Source organism: Vicugna pacos, chromosome 1 (genome assembly GCF_048564905.1).
Source record: "Vicugna pacos chromosome 1, VicPac4, whole genome shotgun sequence".
NCBI lineage: Eukaryota > Metazoa > Chordata > Mammalia > Artiodactyla > Camelidae > Vicugna > Vicugna pacos.
This window is the reverse complement of record NC_132987.1, coordinates 116,941,065-116,959,849: the sequence shown is the minus strand read 5'-3', so window position 1 is coordinate 116,959,849 and position 18,785 is coordinate 116,941,065. Positions and strand designations below refer to the sequence as shown.

At 45.7% G+C, this 18,785-nt stretch overlaps 1 long non-coding RNA gene across 1 annotated transcript; it reads left to right on the top strand.

The window, feature by feature from the left end:
- Window positions 1-4,801: 4,801 nt before the first annotated feature.
- On the top strand, window positions 4,802-9,920 carry LOC140701173 (uncharacterized). The gene is made up of 4 exons (XR_012080114.1): window positions 4,802-5,066; window positions 7,477-7,568; window positions 7,894-8,047; window positions 9,723-9,920. It is a non-coding gene; the product is annotated as an uncharacterized lncRNA (long non-coding RNA).
- The last annotated feature ends 8,865 nt before the right edge of the window (window positions 9,921-18,785 follow it).

The window sequence follows — 18,785 nt, the reverse complement described above, 5'->3', positions numbered from 1 at the left end:
CAGGACATCTTGGGAGAAAACCACCAGCACACTCCCCTACTCCTCTGCCCCGGAGCCCCCATCCCACCCCAGGACCCTCCTTGATCATCCCCTCTAAGCCACAGCGGTCGTGCTGGCCACCAGCCCAGTTCTCAGCATCCAGGGTAGAGGGCAAGAGACAGAGACATTTTTTTTTCCAGCTTCAACTAGCTCCCAGATTCTTGGCTTCTGATGGAATCATAAGTGAATGAACTGAAAAGTTTCCCACATAGGCAGCTGGCCCCAAACTACCTAATGCCAGAAATTTCAGAAATACGGAATTGTCCAGACCAGCTGCTCAGAGGTGTGGATAAATTGCAAAACAGGTTGGTAGAGGAGATGGTGCGATTCTAGCCTAACCCCTAAGAGGACCTGTCATCCTTGGATGCCTGGAATCCTTCCAGGACTGGATGGGAAAACTGGGGTCACTCCACACCTGTCCACAGGGTGTCCTGACCCCGGGCCACTGTTTGTAGCGAATCAGGCGCCCCCTGGTGGACATTTTTGAGTACTCCCCTTTGTTTGTTTTTCCTTCCCCTTGCTCTCTTTTCTTTTTTTTAAACAGTTTTTCAATTGAGTTATAGTCATTTTACAATGTTGTGTCAAATTCCAGTGAAGAGCACAATTTTTCAGTTATATATGAACATATATATATTCATTGTCATGTTTTTTTTCGCTGTGAGCTACTACAAGATCTTGTGTATATTTCCCTGTGCTGCACAGTATAATCTTGTTTATCTAGTCTACATTTTGAAATCTCAGTCTGTCCCTTTCCACCCACCACCCCATTGGCAACCACAAGTTTGTATTTTATGTCTATGAGTCTGTTTCTGTCTTGTATTTATGTTTTGTTTTTTTTTAGATTCCACATATGAGCGATCTCATATGGTATTTTTCTTTCTCTTTCTGGCTTACTTCACTTAGAATGACTTTCTCCAGGAACATCATGTTGCTGCAGATGGCGTTATGTTGTCAGTTTTTATGGCTGAATAGTATTCCATTGTATAAATATGCCACATCTTCTTTATTCAGTCATCTGTTGATGGACATTTAGGCTGTTTCCATGTCTTGGCTATTGTAAATAGTGTTGCTAAGAGCATTGGGGTGCAGGTGTCATTTTGAAGTAGGGTTTCTTCTGGATATATGCCCAGGAGCAGGATTCCTGGGTCATATAGTAAGTCTATTCCTAGTCTTTTGAGAAATCTCCATACTGTTTTCCACAGTGGCTGCACCAAACTGCATTCCCACCAGCAGTGTAGGAGGGTTCCCTTTTCTCCACAGCCTCTCCAGCATTTGTCATCTGTGGACTTTTGAAAAGATTATACATTACAATCAAGTGGGGTTCATCCCAGGGACACAAGGGTGGTTCAACATACGCAAATCAATCAATGTAATACATCACATGAACAAGAGAAAGGACAAAAACCACATGATCATCTCAATAAATGCAGAAAAAGCATTTGCTAAAATTCAACGCCCATTTATGATAAAAACTCTCACCAAAGTGGGTATAGAGGGAACATATCTCAGCATAATAAAAGCTATATATGACAAACCTACAGCCAGCATAGTACTCAACGGTGAAAAGCTCAAAAGCTTCCCACTAAAATCCGGGACAAGACAAGGCTGAATACTTCCCTTTGGAAGGAATGTACTGGCGATTCTAGGAATGGTTAGTTCCACCAGCATGAAATAGGCTGAGAATAAGAGACGCCATTAAGATCATCCAAGACACGTCTCTGGTTTCAAAGATAAGGAAACGAAGGCTAAGTAGAAAAGTGACATTTCTGTGGTCCCAGAGCTATGAAGGGCAGAGCTGGGATTAGAGCCCTTGGCTACCTATGAGAACACCAAGGATAATTTAACATCATGCAGCTTTCAGTCCTTTCTGCCTCCTCATGGCTTTAACTGGAAAAATCTTCAGTTAGGGTGATATAATGTTAAGCTCCTCCCCAGATCCTATGTGTGCTTGACAATAGGTTAGTTATTAGGTGGTGCTATGGAAAATAGAGGAGACCACAATATTTCAATCACCTTTTGAAAGGCTTCTGCTTCAGTGTGCTAATTATCTCCTAGAAACATTTTTTAATGTTTATGCAGTCTTTTTTATAGTTTTTATTGCATGAAGAATTCTTTAAAGTCTATAGTGCTTTACAATTTTCAAAAGTTTCACACACATGACTTCATATCATCCCATAATAACCCTTTCTCCCCAACCCCTATACTGCACCCCCTTTCCCCTCCCTGCTGGTAACCACCAGTTTGTTCTCTGTATCTGTGAGTCTGTTTCTTTTTTGAGAACTTCTTTTTTCCTCTTCAGTGACAATGTAGAGTTTCTAACTAGGAATTTTTTAAAAAGAATATTCTGAGGAGGGGTGAGGTGGGTGTGTGCTCTTGTAGAAAATATTTTATATAGAAAGTACTGCAGCCTGTCCCATCACTTACCAGGGCTGAGTGGGGGAAACTGCTGTTGTCAAAAGTCTCACTGGTGTTTGCCCTCCAGTCACAAAATCAGAGTTCCCGCATTAACTGACAGGGACTCTCCTCCCCACATTTCTAGGATTTACAGATGTCTTAGGGACTTCTATTAGTGGGGACTGCCCCCGGTGCCGTGGAGGTGCCTCCAGACCTGAAAACACATGTGATTCCCTCAGACGTATAGAGCCAAACTGGTGTACGGAGCTAGCAACATTCTGTATTACTTATTTATACACCATCTCTTTCCAAAGAGCCTTGGAAGATCCCCCAAACAAAACAAATAATATGTGTGACAATGTCAGTGCAACAAAATCCCCCAAGACCTTGCAAAGGTGGAGGAAGCAGAGGGAGTAAGCGGAACTCAGCTCATTCTGAGACTTTGAACTTGACTCTAATCTTCCCAGCAGCCACGGGGTTGCATAACATTGATTATTAGAAAGAGGGGAACCAGTAACCTTTTAAGGGCTTGTCTCCTGTGACGTTCTATTCTAAAACAAGAGTAGGTCTTTCCTTGGACCTTCTGTAGGGCTCCCTGGGGGACGAAGTGAGCCGCGCCCTTGACGATGATTTCAGCCCAAATGCGGAAGCAAGCCTCATCCAGCTGCTCCGTGTAATGACCCGAATGAAATCTAAGGGTATAATCATAAACACGAGCACACGGACCCAACTCTTCCAGGGCCGGAGTAATAGGGTCCAGAAAGGCACTTTCCTTGAGTGCACGTGTCTTGAAGGGATGGGACGTAAATCCATTCAGGACTGGAGACCATCACCAGGCAAGACCCAGCAGATGGCGGGGTTCCTGGCTGCACAAAGCATTCCTGCGGGGAGCAGCTTCAGAACCTCCAGCACACGTGTGTGTCGGTGCCGGCAGGGTGATCGCCTCCCTGAGTTCGTCTTTGGGGCAACCTTCATTTAGGGACATGGGAACACAGCAAGTAGCCTGTTCTTAAGCACGCAAGATGCTTGAGTCTTTATTGGCTATAAGCACTAGTGAGAGCTGCAGTTTATATTAAATTCACCCTCCTGCGGACGCCTGTTTAGTGTGTGTTAGAAAGCCAGGCTCACCTCTGAGGATAATGCAACCCACATGTGGACCTGCTCCCTTCCCCGACCAACAGAAAGAGCTCAGGTAGCAAGTATTTTTTTATTGCCCTTCAGAAGAGCAGGCGCCGAGCCCAGGGTGTTGGCTTGTGCACCCCTTGCTGTTACAGAGACAGGACGGATGTGAGAGCAGGAGGGGTGAGGATGGCGCCCAGGGCATCATCTTGGTGAGTTCAGGGTTCTCCTGACAAAGCGGACGCCCAGACTGTGGTAATCGTCCATAAACTATTTCAGCATTTCAGTGCACCCTGCTGTCCCGTCTCATGGAGTCCCATTTCCAGAGGAGAGTGCATCCGGGGATCCAAGGGGACGCCTGCAGGAGCTGAGGCAGTGGGGCAGCTGCAGGCTGAGGTGTGAGGGCTCGGGAGGTAGGGGGACCTGGCACAACTGCCCTTCCTTGCTCTGACTGTGTCCTCCAGGATGAGACCGTGAGCGCAGAAGGCTGAGGGTGTGTGTGCACTCATTAAAACATCATTTTCTCCCTCACAAAACCAACAGCTCCCTATCCCTGACGTGGCCAGGAGGTAGATGGACCCCGGCAATTAGCAGAGGCCTCCAGCACCCTCAGGTGTGGGTGAGGGAACCCAGGCCTCTGGGCTGAGAGAATGAAAGCTAGCAGGTTCCCTGAGCAGCCCAGACAGAGATGATGGCCTGACAGACTCTCTCCTCCAAGTGACTTTTATCCTTTCTCTCAACTGTCATAGAAGCAGGATTGTTGGGATATGGAAGGGAGCACCAAGGAGAGGAGAAAACCCTCTATTATTTGAAGAAGTCTGTGATCTGATAAAACAGGAATTTGGCTGGACTTTTCTTTTGACATCACACCTAAAAAATTTAGATTATTTAAGATACATTTTCAATGCTATTGGAAAACAACCTGAAATCTTAGATTTGGTGCAGACCACTAATATAAATGACAAACTGCTTCATCTTGGAATGATAATAGAAATATAATGCAAATCTATAAATGTGATCTAAATGGTGCATGTGTGTGTGTGTGTGTGTGTGTGTGTATGCACATGCATACATATGCTGGTGGTGTATTAGTCAGCATTGCTGCAGGAACAAACAGCCCCAAATTCCCAATATTTGGCCATGGGTAAAAGGCCACATTGTGGCAGTGTGAGGTCACAGTCACAATGACACAGTGGGATGAAGGAGATGAACCCTTCAGTCCCACATGGCTCTGATGCCCTCTGTCCCCACTTGTTCATGCCAGGAGCAGCCTGGGAACTGCAGTCTGGGAGAAAAGATTAGGAGGAAGAGGATGGTCTTGACACATTTGAAGGGATGGTCATGGAACAGAGGAATGAGACTCCTTTTCTCCTTCCCCAAGAGATGGAGAGTGTAGGGAAGTGTGTTTTGGATGCACATAAAGGACAGTTCTGTACCACATGATCTATCCCAAGGAAAGAGTCTGTCCCAGGGCCTGCGCTGTGATCTGGAGGGACATATCGGAGAGGACCCAGGTGAGCCTTGGTGGCCTTCAGGCCTCTTCTAAGCCAAGAGTGTGTGATCTGCAGGGCTGCCTGCCTGAGAGCTGACCCTCCTGGCCTGGGTTACTATCTATTCCAGTGTATCAGAAAGTTCTTTTAAAGGGTGACTGCTGTGTATTTCACAGTTTTATTTTTGGACCATTTGAACAGGATTTTACTTTTTGAAGGCTTTGGGGAACTCCAAAACTGGATAAAGTTTATTTTAATTTCACATATGTTACAGATCAAAAGATTCATCATGGAAAAAATATCCTAATGACCTGAGATGATCTAATGCTTGTGCCTTTTTCAGAATAGTTCCCTGGCCCCCACTGGGGGCCACTTACGACCCTTTGAGATGTCTTGAGAATGACATGCATTGCCATTATCACACCAAAGCACACGTTTTCATTTGGTTAAAACCTATTTTTTTTGGTTGAGAAGTGGTATGTAACATTTGTTGTTTTTATCAAAGAAAGAAAAATGGACTTGTAGTAGAGAGGCAAACACATTTTTCAGATACTCGTGATTCACCCACCAAAAACTTTATGAATATCTATTTCATTACATTTATTACATTTTCAGCTGCAACTGAAAAGAAATGAAAGTGGAAAAAATAATCAAAATTAATGATGGCCTCACAAAGTAATGTGGACTTTCTAAGAGAGAAAGCTGTGTCTATTTCTAAGCTGTGAAGAATTTATATGAAGGTTATGTTATTTTAAAACATTCCTTATAGCAACATAAAACTTTAAGTTTCAAGTTCCTGATGGTGAGTTAGAGTCAATTTGATTAGCTGGCATGAGGCTGCTGTTTCCCAAAGTGTGTTCTCAGGAGAGCTAGCTTCACAAACTGTTCCTCGGTTGGTTCTGTGGGTTTTATGATCCAAAAAGTCAGGAAGAGCTAGAGCTCACTTCCCTGACTTGCAGAATCATAAATCTCAATGGCACAGTCAAGGCTCTGAGATGTCTTATAATAAAGACCCTCATTAATATCTCTGGGAACACATTTTGGGAAACGAGGTGGGTAGGATGAAGACCATTGGGTTGATTGCCAGAGATTGGATCTTAGACCTGGTTCTGCTACTACTGGCTCCTGGACTCAGGCAAGCCACTATCCTGTGCTATGCTTCAGTTTCCCCAGGTGTATAGCAACTTAGGGATGTGCCGTCAGCGGTACCTAGAGCTGGTGTTCACAGTGAACCACTCTCCCCTTCCCTGTGAAAGGATTAGATATCCCTGCCCCACTGACCTTGGGCTTATCCATGAGGTATTCTTCCACCAATGCACCATGAGCGCATGGACTTAAGCCACGTGTGTGCACAAGCTCTTTTTAGGAAGCACTGTGGGAGCTTCTGCCGCTCTTTTCCTCTGCCTGGAGAGGTGGAACAGGCTGCTTCTTGAGCCTGTATCCTGGCATGAGAAGATGGGTCGAGCAGCAGACTCGATAACCTAGTGAGAAAGATGTCTTTGTTGTTGTAATTCCCTAGAATTTAGAGCTGTTTGTTACTGTGGCAATGCTGACCAATACACCAGCTCAGGTCCCCTCCAGCTCTGATACACTAACATTCTTAAATGCATCTGACCCCACCCCTGAGTTGTCCCCTTGAGTCTCTTCATCCTCATCATCCTCTGGCACACAGAGATGCCCATGAGACTCCTCCCCATAAAATTTCCGAGTGGCCCTTTATCATCCTCAAGAGACAGAGGGTCAACAGCCTGTGGTTGGGGATGCAGTCAGAACCTGAGCCTGCTCACTATAGGATTTTGATGGGCTTGGGCATTTCAGAAGCCTGTAGGTGATGGAGTCAGGAATCTAGTGGTCTTTGGTCCTGGAAGCCCCCTTGGAAAGAACCCATCCACAGGTAAGAGCTGGCAGATCTTCCAGTCCAGCTGATCATAATAATATGGTCCCAGTGTGTGGGTTCTGGAATCTTCCAGGCCTGCCTAGCTCTGGTGTCTGTGATATCTATCTGTCTGTCTGTCTATCTATCTATCTATCTATCTATCTCACAACTTCTTTATCCAGTCATCTGTCAATGGGTATTTAGGTTGCTTCTATGTCTTGGCTATTGTAAATAGTGCTGCTGTGAACATTGGGGTGCATGTGTCTTTTCAAATTAGTCTTCTCTGGATATATGCCCAGGAGTGGAATTCCTGGGTCTTATGGTAATTCTATTTTTAGTTTTTGAAGGAATCTTCATGCTGTTTTACATAGTGGCTGCACCAATTTACATTCCCACCAACAGTGTAGGAGGGTTCCCTTTTCTCCACACCTTCTCCAGCATGTATTGTTCATGAACTTTTTGATGATGGTCATTCTGATTGGTGTGAGGTAGCCCAAATTTCTCCCATAAGTTCTTTATATCCAGATGGATCACAACCCTTCTCTTTCTTGCTCATAGAAACTGAGAGACCAAATGACCTGGTATTTGTTGATCTATGTCCAGGGTGATAGCCATCAGCCACAAAAGATGTAAAATCTGAGCATTTAAAGGTGAGATATGCTATAAGTATGAAATTAATGTGTACTGAATTCAAAGACTTGATAAGAACAAAGTAGTATCAAATATCTCAATAATTTTATAGACTTTGACATGATTACATGTGGAAATGATGATGCTTCAGATATATCAAGTTAAACAGAATAGATTTCTAAATTTTTTTCAACTTGTTTCTGTCTGTTTCATGTGGCTACTGGAAAATTTTAAATTCCGTCAGTGGTGTGAGTGACACTGCTGCTGGGCGGGGCGGAGGTAGGCCTGCCACCCTAACTTTATTCTCTCAATGTACCTCTCATGTGTTTCTTGCTTGTTCTGCAGCCCTCCATGCACCTGTGTGTCAGTTGTGTGGGACAGTGGACATGAATGTGGATGGTGGTACAGAGGACACCCAGGGTGGTGGTTCTCCAACGAGTGGGAGAACTCTCTGGAAACTCAAGCTCTGACAGCCACTTCTGCCTCAGAAACCTCCCAGGTGTGCACATAAATATTGGCTAAAGAGACATGTTCTTCTTAGTAAATGTGACTCCCAGCCCAAAGATGTGTGAAATAGGTGAGTCTAAAGAAGGAAGGAAAGCAGGAAAAGTGTTCTTTATTTACAGAAAAAAATGAATCATAAGCCTCTTTGAAAACAACAATGTCCTTGAAGCATTTAAAATACCATTGGATCATTTGGTGAGTTTTTCAGGGGCCAATTATCCTTGCCTTCTATCAGAGTTTTCTGTCTGTTTTTAACTCTCTGACAAGAAGAAGCTCCCAAGAGCAGGATGTGCACTTAATCAGCTCCTGTTAACTGGCTGTGGGTAGTAGGGGGTGAGAACCTCCCACAGGGTTGAATTGTATGAAGGGCTCAGGGGCGGACAGCCTGGGGCTGAACTTTGGCTCAGCCCTTTATTAGATGCATGCGCTTAAGCTAAGTCCTATGTATTGACTATATTATCTTAGTTTCCATGTTCTGGATGCTCTGGCATTTGGGGTCTTGTACCTGGAGAGACTGCCCCTCCCAGGGCTAGCTAATTCCTACAGATGCAAACAACTCTTTTGCAAGCGTCCCTTTGATATACAAGCCAACCAATACAGAGTCTGCATCTCAACCGTCTCGTTAGGTAACTGCCACATGCCTTGTCAATATTCCCCTGCCCTGAATCACCCCAGGGCCAGGAACCAGATAACCAGGGATGGCCCTATGGCCCAGAGCCTGCTGTAATTATTCAAAATTACCAGTCCTAAACTGTTTCCTCTGTCCTGTCTTGCCTTCCCATGAAGACCCCAGGAGAGGCCCTGGCTCTCCCTCCCCGCCCTCTGCCCCGAACAACCCTGTTGCTTCCCCAAGTGGCCCTGAACCACATTCCACACCTCCTGTTCCTTGGGAGCTGTGAGTAGAAACTCCTTCCCCTGTCACAATCATTTCTGGATTTTCATGTCTTACCACACCTGATTAAAACAAACCCAGGGCACATCTTTAGAACATCCTGGCCTTTCTGAGTCTTGACTCTGTCATCTGTAAGACGTACATGACAGTGTCCCCTCCACAGGGAGAGCCTGTGTGTCACAGTCACTTCGCACCTGCCCTGCCCCACAGAGCTCAAAACATGGGGAGGGGTTTTTAAAAAGGAGTTGCCCTCTATGATTTCCTTCCCTTTTTCGGTGTTGTTCCTTGATGCACTGATAGGTCGTTTATTAAACAAGCAAAAATAGCTAAAACCGAAAGGAAAAATAGAAGCCCCTCAGCCTTGGCTGGCACAGACAGCAGAGTCCAGGCTCCAGCACCTGAGGGTGGACCGCGTGTGGTTGGATGTGGGCACAGCCACCTCTTCCTCAGCCCCGGCTCCACCCCTCAGCTCCCCAGTGGGAACCAGCTTCCAAGCCTCGCTTCTGACCTGGCCCCCACCCAGGGAAGGTGCTTCCTCTCCCCTGAGTTGCATCCTCCTTTAAACCTGGTCTACTTGGTGTTGCCAGTTCAGGGATGAGTTAACCAGGGGCTGGCGAGCAGTATATCCTCTCAATCACAAGGCTGCTAAAGGGGAACATGTAACCAAGGGATTGTCCCCACCCAAACCTGAACACGAGTAGGCAGTTGGGATGGAGGGGCTGCACAGGTGTCTCTGTCCACCCCAGATAGCACAGCATTTCTCCTCTCCTTTCTCCAGAATCCGTCTGTCGATTCAAGAAACGGCAGCAGTGACCAGTAGAGCGGAATTGACCTCGTGGCCAGACTGCGGAGGAGCCCCGCCAAAGCCTGGCCAGAGCGTACACAAACTCAGCCCTGCCCTGTGGATACAGGCAAGAGTGCATCTATAAAATTAATATATAAGAATGACATTTGAATATTTTAGTAAATCACAGAAACATGCGATTTTTAAGTGGCTTGTAGAAGGAAAAAATCAGAAAGCGATGTGCCTCAATGTTGAACGAAATAAAATAAAGTAACAGGCGGGAGCACTGAGGCAGGGGGCAGAGCAGAAGACCCTCCACGCTACAGGCAAAGGCACTGACCTCAAAGCTGATCTGTGACTGTCCAGCTTCGCCCGTGCAAAACATTTCTCCTGCATAATTTATACAGTGACATCAGATTTCCTGGTGGTTCGGAAGAAATGAAAACACTATATATTAGCTGTAATTTACAAGGTCAAAAGGAAATTTTTGGACAGATATTTAACTGTATTCAATTACTAGCACCGTCTGTTTGTTGTAAAATAAGAATCATCTTAAATAATTCACTTTATAATGAAAAAGAGTATTTCAAAACTTTTTCCCTCATTTTACAGCAGAATGACTTTAGCCAAATAAGAAGTTGAATCAGCTTTTCATGATTATGTATTTCAGTTAGCTGCCTTAAACCTTTTCTGGAACAAGACAGGGTATAATAAATAATATATATATTTTAAAGTTAAATCTGGAATATATCACAGTGAGCTTGCTAGTTAGGACCTGGGCTGCCGTAGGTGTTCAGTTGAGAACCTAAAAATGGTTGTGTCTGTGTGGCAGGCAAAGAGTGGTTTGCAAATTTTTTCAAAAAGGAAAAGCAGGGTTCAGACCTCACCCAGTCCATTTGCTTTCAGTCTTTCAAGAGCTCTGCTTCTACCTTACTGGTTTCCACTTAGATCAGATGACGTCCAGAAAACCCCAAAGGAAATCTGCTGATTGAATGCAGAGGTAGGTAGCCATTGGGGTCTCTGAGGCTGGACCTGTCAAACCCACTCTCCTCTTCCACGACCTCCCTCCCCAGAGACAGACCGTGACCCTCTCTGTAGTCCTCTCCCCTGGAGAGGAAGGAAAGTCTCCACCCTGCCATCGCCTTAGGGCTAAAATTCAGTTGGAAATTCGCCAAGACTAACCTAACTAATTCTGTGTCACTTGAATGATGGGGTTAGAGAATTTACAGGGAGGGGTATCTCTGCAGATGGGAGAGCTACAGGGACTGGATTAGATACAAGACAGAAGGCAAAGGATGCAGGGTATGGCTCTTGCTCAGCATGCACGAGGTCCTGGGTTCAATCCCCAGTACTTCCATTAAAATAAATAAAAATAAATAAATAAACCTAATTACCTCTGCCCAACAAAAAAAGTCAGAAGGGAGAAGAAAATAGTCTTTGTGTTTTTCTGCCACGGCCTAAAGCTCAAAAACCCATCCTTTGATAAGGGATCATAGTTTATAAACTATGGTCAGCGGCAGAAAGGGGACAGTTTCATTCTGATCAATTTATGTCAATATCACAAAACAATGGCAGGAAGGGGCACAGGGTTTTGCACAGATAGAATCCAATGACTTTCCATCTACTTAACTCACGCTTTCCTGCCAAAGAGCTGTAACTTGTGCCAATCCAACAAAAACACATTTGAGAACACACCGGGTACCTCTTAAACCGACAAAGGAGACAAGAAAGTTGGAATGTTAAGGTTTAAAATAAATGTTGGTGTGTGGGACCATTAATAATAGTAAAAAAAAAAAAACAACCTCACTGAGTTTGGCATAGATCTGTCCCACTGTCTTATTCTAAGTTGAAAACACTAATAAAAAAAAATAATGTAGCCCTGAATGTAAAAACCATATTACCCCAGTCTTAAAGATTTCTCCTGCCAGGAAACCCTGGGGAGTTGTCAAAAATAAATAAAATCTAAGCTAAAGAGAAAGTTATTGAGAAGGTGGGACAGGGTAGGAACTTTATATGTGGCAGCCAGGAATGCTGGGTTGACAGATGTGGCTAATTCTGAAAGAATAACTTCCTATTCGAATAACAAGTAAAAGGTGTTTAAAGAGAGAAAGGTTATATTTCACTTCAGCAAGTACAGCTTTTGGTGAGTGTTACATAAATATCGATTAAAAGCACCGTGTCGTTTCCTTCACTTTGACAGATAGAAAGAATATCAGGTTATCAAGAGTCTTTCCTCCTTGGCTGGTATATTACAGAGATTGGATCCACCATGGCTCCTCTGCTATATTCAGGGGACATAGGAATTTAGAATTTATACTATTAATTTAAGAAGTGCGCGTGGGGGCGTGCTTGTTAGTTTGGCGTCTGGTTTGGCTTGCAATCTGCAGCGTTTTTAATGATGACCATCAGTGCAGCGGTGCTCACTATGCACAGAATTTGGTTCGTTCTTTGGGGCCAGATCACACAGGATGAGTAATTTTCCATGAGGTTGAGTCCTGGAGAAGCAGTTGACAAGAATTTGTCTACAGCTTCCTACAGGGCAGTTTACCAACCAGAAATGGTCAGTGAGAGACTCAGCAGATGGTCCTAAGCCAGACAACAGGAGGGATGACCAACCAAGGAGACTAGTTGTGTTCATAATTCACCTAGTCAAACTCTTTTAACTCTTTGTCCTTTTATTTCTTGCTCTGTTAGGAAAGCACAGTAGCCCCAGCCTTATCAGTCTTTTAATACTGACACTGATAACAGTAGTAATAATAACTAATAATAAAAATAATTGTGCTAGTCACGTTCCAGTAGATATCACTGAGTAACAAGCCACCCCAACCCCAGGAGGCTTAAAATGATCATTGTTATATTATAGTGCCCGATTTTTTAAAAACTTAAGTATAGTTGATTTACAATGTTGTGTTAGTTTTAGGTTTACAGCAAAGTGATTTAGTTATATATATCTGTTATTTTTCAGATTCTTTCCCATTATAGTGCTATACAGTAGGTCCCTGTTGTTTATCAATTTTATATATAGTAGTGTGTGTCCACAAATCCGAATTCCACTCCACCAACCCTTTCCCCTTTGGTAAAAACCATAAATTTGTTTTCTGTGTCTGTGAGTCTATTTCTGTTTTGTTTTGTAAATAAATTCATTTGTGTCTTTTTAAAGATTCCACATATAAGTGATATCATATAATTGTCTTTCTCTGGCTTACTTCACTTGGTATGATCATCTCTAGGTCCAGCTATGTTGCTACAAATGGCATTGTTTCATCTTTTTTATGGTTGAGTAATATTCTGTTATAGATATATATATATATATTTGCAAATGTGTGTATATATATATATATATGTATATAAATACCACATCTTTATCTTTTCATCTGTTGATGGACATTTAGGTTGCTTGTATGTCTTGGCTATTGTAAATAGTGCTGCTATGAATGTTGTAGTGCATGTATCTTTTTAAATTAGAGTTTTCATCTTTTCTAGATATATGCCCAGGAGTGGGATTGCTGGATCTTATGATAGCTCTATCTTTAGTTTTTTACGGAACTCCATACTGTTCTCCATAGTGGCTGCACCAATTTACATTCCCATCAACAGTGTAGGAGGATTCCCTTTTCTCCATACCCTCTCTGGCATTTATTATTTGCATACTTTTTAATGATGGCCATTTTAACCAGTGTGAAGTGATACTTCATTGTAGTTTTGATTTACATTTCTTCTAATAGTTAGCAATGTTGAGCATCTTTTCATGTGCCTGTTGGCCATCTGTATGTGTTACTTGGAGAAATGTCTAGTTAGGTCTTCTGCCCATTTTTTGATTGGTTTGTCTGATTTTTTTTTTTTGATATTGATCTGTATGAGCTGTTTGTATATTTTGGAAATTAATCCCTTTTCAGTTCCATAATTTGCAAATATTTTCTCCCACTCTATAGGTTGTCTTTTCATTTTGTTTCTGATTTCCTTTCTATGAAAAGCTTTCAAGTTTAATTGGGTCCCATTTGTTAATTTTTGCTTTTATTTCCATTACTCTAGGAGATGGAGCTAAAAAAAATATTGCTGCAATTTATGGCAAGGAGTGTTCTGCCTGTGTTTTCCTCTAGGAGTTTTATAGTGCCCAGTTTTGTGGGTCATGAATTCAGGCCGGGCTTGGCTGGGGGAGTCTTCTGCTACACGTGGTGTTGAGGGAGGGAGGTCCTTGGCGGCACTCAGCTAGCAGATGGGCTGGTCTGGAGGGACTGTGATGTCTGGGAGAGCTGGAAGGCTGGGCTCAGCTGGAATATGGATCAGAGCGCCCCCAGGTGGCCTGTCTCAGGGTGGTCCGTCTTATCATTTGGTGGCTCAGGGCTCCAAGAGTGAATGTTCCCTGTGAACAAGGAAAGGGCATGGCCTCTCATGATTCAGCCTCTGAAGTCACACTTTTTCTATATCCTAGTGATCAAGGCACTTGGAGAGCCCGCCCAGATTCAAGTAGAGGGAATGCAGATTTTCTGTCCCACGCCCACCCCACCCCCCACCTTGCCCCTGCAAAAGGAGGAGTGAAAAAACTGCCAATCTACCCTACCCACCCCTTTACCCCCAGTGCCCATAAGTTTGTGTTCTCTGTCTGTGTGTCTATCTCTCTCTCATAAATAAGTTAATTTATGTCCTTTTTAAAGATTCCACATATCAGTGATATTAGCCACCTTGTTCTGAGAAGGATTTAAGGGGGCTTTGTCAAGGGCATAAAGTGGTTTATGAAAGTAAGATACTGTTGTCTCCCCACTGAGGCCAGAGTGATGCCTCTCTGCCCTGCCTCCCTGCCCTCAGCAGTTCCGCAGCTGCTTTAACCACAAAGCCCACAGCCCTTTGCAACAAAGTGGAAACGCCATCCTCCTCAGAATCCAGGAAAACAGCACAGCTGCCCTGCCTGTGGAGCATCCCCGGGGACAGCAGATCGGCCAGCTGCGCCTCCCTGGGGGCTGTGCTCGGCAGGGAGGGACCACAGAGGGTATGTGGGAATGGCAGGTGCAGAGGGATGGTGAGAGTGTCAGGAAGAAGGCTGCCCACAAGGACCCGAGAGAACAGAAACAGGTATGAGGACTTCAGTTCGGTTGTGTGCTGTGTGCATACCCCCTGCTTCTGAACAAATCTGCAGTAAAACCTACAGTGTTTGCTGAGCCTTCCCTGGCATTCAGCTTCCCATCCTTACATTTTTCCCTTGGCACATATGATTTCGCTTTTTGAACTGTTTCCTTCAGCGGAACGTAAGTTCCACGAGAGTGGATATTTTTGTCTTCGGCTTTATCTCCAGCTCCTGGAAGAATACCTGGAGCAAAGAAAGGACCCAATTAGATGGAGTGTTTCATTGTTCATTGAACTGTTTTGTTCATGGCCACTGAGGCCCTGAGCAGGGGGCCCACATTTCCATCAATTCTTCAACGGCCACAGGAAGGACTCATTAGTTAAATGAGTGAATACTTTAATGTAAGTGGGTTTTTATGGTGGTTGGGGTTCGAGGAGAGCCCCATCCTAGATGTTACAGCGATTGAGGAGTTAGGAGGTGAAATGAGAGAGCTGGTGGGGTGGAGGTGTCGGAGGCAGTGATTGCTAGTCAGACTTGGACAGGGTGTGTGCACGGATGGGATGAATCAAACCACAGCCTTGCTCTAAAAATTGGAGCCTCTGGACCCACGGTGCCAGCATCCCTGGGAGCTTGTTAGGAATGCCCAAGCCCAGAGGGTTTGTTTGGACATTAAAGTCTGAGAAATACTGGGTGAAAGTGTCCACTGGCAGAAAGAAGTCAGCTCCCAGGGTGCAGGCTTTCTAGAGGAAGAGGGGGGGATCCATCTGCTCTGGGAACACACCCCTTCTCCAGGGCCGAGGAGGGAGAGGGTGCGGCAAGAGCACAGCCACCCTCAGGACACCTGGGGGCTGCGGAGGGAAGACCTATTCTACTGGAGGTTGGGGAGTGAGAAGAAGCAATGAACCCGCTAAGGCTGGGGGATAGAGGAGACCGCGCCAGGGCCACACATTACAGTCACCTAACCTGATCCCTCGGGGGTCCTCCAGGCCCCTGCCACATAAGCCCGCCCACCTCCTACCCTCCCACAGGGCAGGGAAATGCCTTTCCCTCTGCAATGGTTGCTCTCCTCCCTTTATTCTTCCTCCCCTCTTTTTCTCCTCTCCCCATCTCCTATCTGATCTTATCCACCCCTGAGGGCTCTGCTTCATGCCACTTCCTCCAGGAAGAACCCCCTGCTTAGTTAGCTCCCCTGTTACATGGGCCCTAGAACTCTGACTCTTGACACTACTCATCACACTGAAGTTACATAATCAGAGCAAATACTTGCTCACTCAGTTGGAAGCGTCAGAAGAGCAGAGACTGTATTCCCAGGCGATCCCCCCAGCCCCACCCCCCACCACCTCCTACCCCCAGCTTTAGCTTGCCCATCGTAGGTTTCAACCCATACTTGTTCAGTGAGTGAATCAATGAATGAGCAGTCCATCAGACTTTGCTCAGCTGGTAAGATACAGTTTATTGGAAAGTCCCGTTTTCTCAGGAGCCCTCTGGCAGATGTGTCGGTCCTCGCTTTCTTTCTGGCCAATAGAACACCTCTGTCCGACTGATAGGCAAGACTAGGGGAAGAAGGTGAATCATGGCAGGGATCACAGGCCTCTTTCTGGTCACTGGCCTAGTGATGAGGTGACCTAAGTCACCAGGGCAACGTGCTGGGGCTTCTGGAGATGCCCTTCCCTAATGAAAGAGGGCCATGCAGTGACCAGCCTGTCTCAGTCTGCCGGGGACTGTCCAGGGAAACTGCCCCTTCAGTCCTGGGCAAAGGAGGGTGCTTGGTTGGTCACCCTGGGAGTTGATTGACTCTTCTTTCTTTTTGAAATGTTGTGTCTGCTGCTGCAGAGGTATCTTAGGACCACAAAGTGAGAATGCATTTAAAGATGAAAATCTAATTTACTGAGAATACCTAAGCAGAAAATAGGAGTCCTCAATGACATCCCTGAGCCACGCAAGAACAACCCTGGCATTTTCTACTTCTTGCTTCTTGCAACGTGACCTGACTGTCTTGATTGCTTAAGCTGCTCTTAGGTGGGCTCACCATTACTTGCAGCTGAAAGCAGTCCTAACTGATACAGTCAGTAAAGTCAGGGGGCAAGTGCCAGCAAATATAAGACCAGTCGAGTCTCAGTACTGCACAAGGCAGATCTCCGGTCACTCCACGCTCTAAAAACCTATCGGCCAACAATAGGAGACCTTGGGATCCGGGTCTTGGGCTGGAAACCGCTCGGGCCTCTCGCTGCCATTGGTACTACCCACCCGCCATCTGTTCAAATATTGTCAAACAGAGAAATCCTGTGTTGAAAAACTCTAGCACAATGAAACTACATGTTTTACTTGCTGCAACAGGCAGAGCCATTATTTGAGAATTTCCACTAAACAAATAAGCCTTCACATTTCGGTTGGTAAGCCATGTGCGCTGTGTGCAGGAAGAGCTGAATCACGTGCATTATTTTGTCTTGTTGATGTGCACATTTTTCATGGCCCAATAGAGGTGTGTGTGGTTTGGCTCCGTTAAAAAAATTCCCACCCTTCCCCATAAGCTTCGAAACAAAAGTGCTCTCTTTACACGTCTCTCATCGACCTTTCATCCAGAGCCTTCCTCTGAGCTGGATTGAATGAGTGCTCTGAATTTCAAAGGGAGGCTCCCAGAAACGCACTGGACCTCCTGTACCCCAGTTTACTTGCATTTACAGTGCCGTGCACCTTTTGGCTCCTGTCCAAGTTAGGAGTCTCCTCTTCATTCCTCTGGGATGATGCTGGATAAGGAGGAACGGCAGAAGATGTCAGCCCAGAGTTCAAATCAAACATGGATCAGCTAGAAGATGCGCGTTGTGATGCATTCCTAAACGTGTTACAGGACCCTCGCAGGGCACCCGCCCTCCGCACTATTGACATTTGGGGCTGGGTAATTCTTAGTCGGAGGCTGTCCTGCGCACTGTAGGATGCTTAGTGGCACCCTAACCTCCACCCACTAAATGCCAGAAGCACCCTTCCCCCAGTTGTGACAACCACAAGTATTTCCAGGCATTGCCGAATGTCCAGAGATCCCCCCCTGCCTGGCCGAGAACCACAGATTAAGGGGGAACATCGAATTTGTAACACAGAATTTATAAGGTTCACTGAAGCTCACCAGCTCCCGTCCTAGGGCTGTGGATGCACATTTGGGAGAGGTTGGCATTAGGGACTGACCAGGATATCGAATCACTTCAATCTTTGGTAACTCTGGGGGAAAAGTGGAGAAAAAGAGGGGTCTGTTCAAGTCCTCCATCATGCTTGATGACGAGCATTCCCGTAAGTCCCAACTCATTTCGTTTGCATTTGATTTTCAAAGCGTCCTTCTGAGTCAGCCATCCATGGAGCTGTTGGCATAAAGGACTTAAACACCATCGGGGTGAGGCTCACGATCGCTTCTGAAGTCTCTTGCTAGGCTGGCTATGGGAGCCCCACAGGTGGCAGAGGCTCAGTGGTGTGGGAGCCCCGAGGGTCCCTGCAGGTCAGAGAGGAGTAGGCAAGGCCTGGGCTGCTCTTTAAAAGGACTGGATCAGTGGGATTAATGCCACTGAAACACATCTGTTGCCCAATTATTTTATCAACCAACCAATGTATGCATTGAGCTCCATACGGGTGTGATGTGCTCTGGGTGCTGGGACCTAGACAGAACCAGGAAGGCCTGGGGTTCACATGTCAGCTGGGAGCCAGGAGACAGAAGAGAGGGGACACCAAGGAAACACAAGTGGAACCCAGTAGGATAGAGAGTGGTGCTGGAGGGGGCCAGGCCAGCATCCACAGAGGGCCCTGCACAGACCTGGAGAGAGCACACGCGGACTGCACGGGAGGAGGCGGGCAGGTGGACACTCTGGCCAAGGCAAAGGGGCTGGGGCCGAGGGGGCAATTCAGTATCCTTTCCAGAAACAGTGACTGAGCTTGAATGGGGCAGGCCATCAATTTGGGGGCTGGTGGGAGAGGAAACAGAGAGGTAGGGAGAGGAAGTGAGGGGGGGGCCT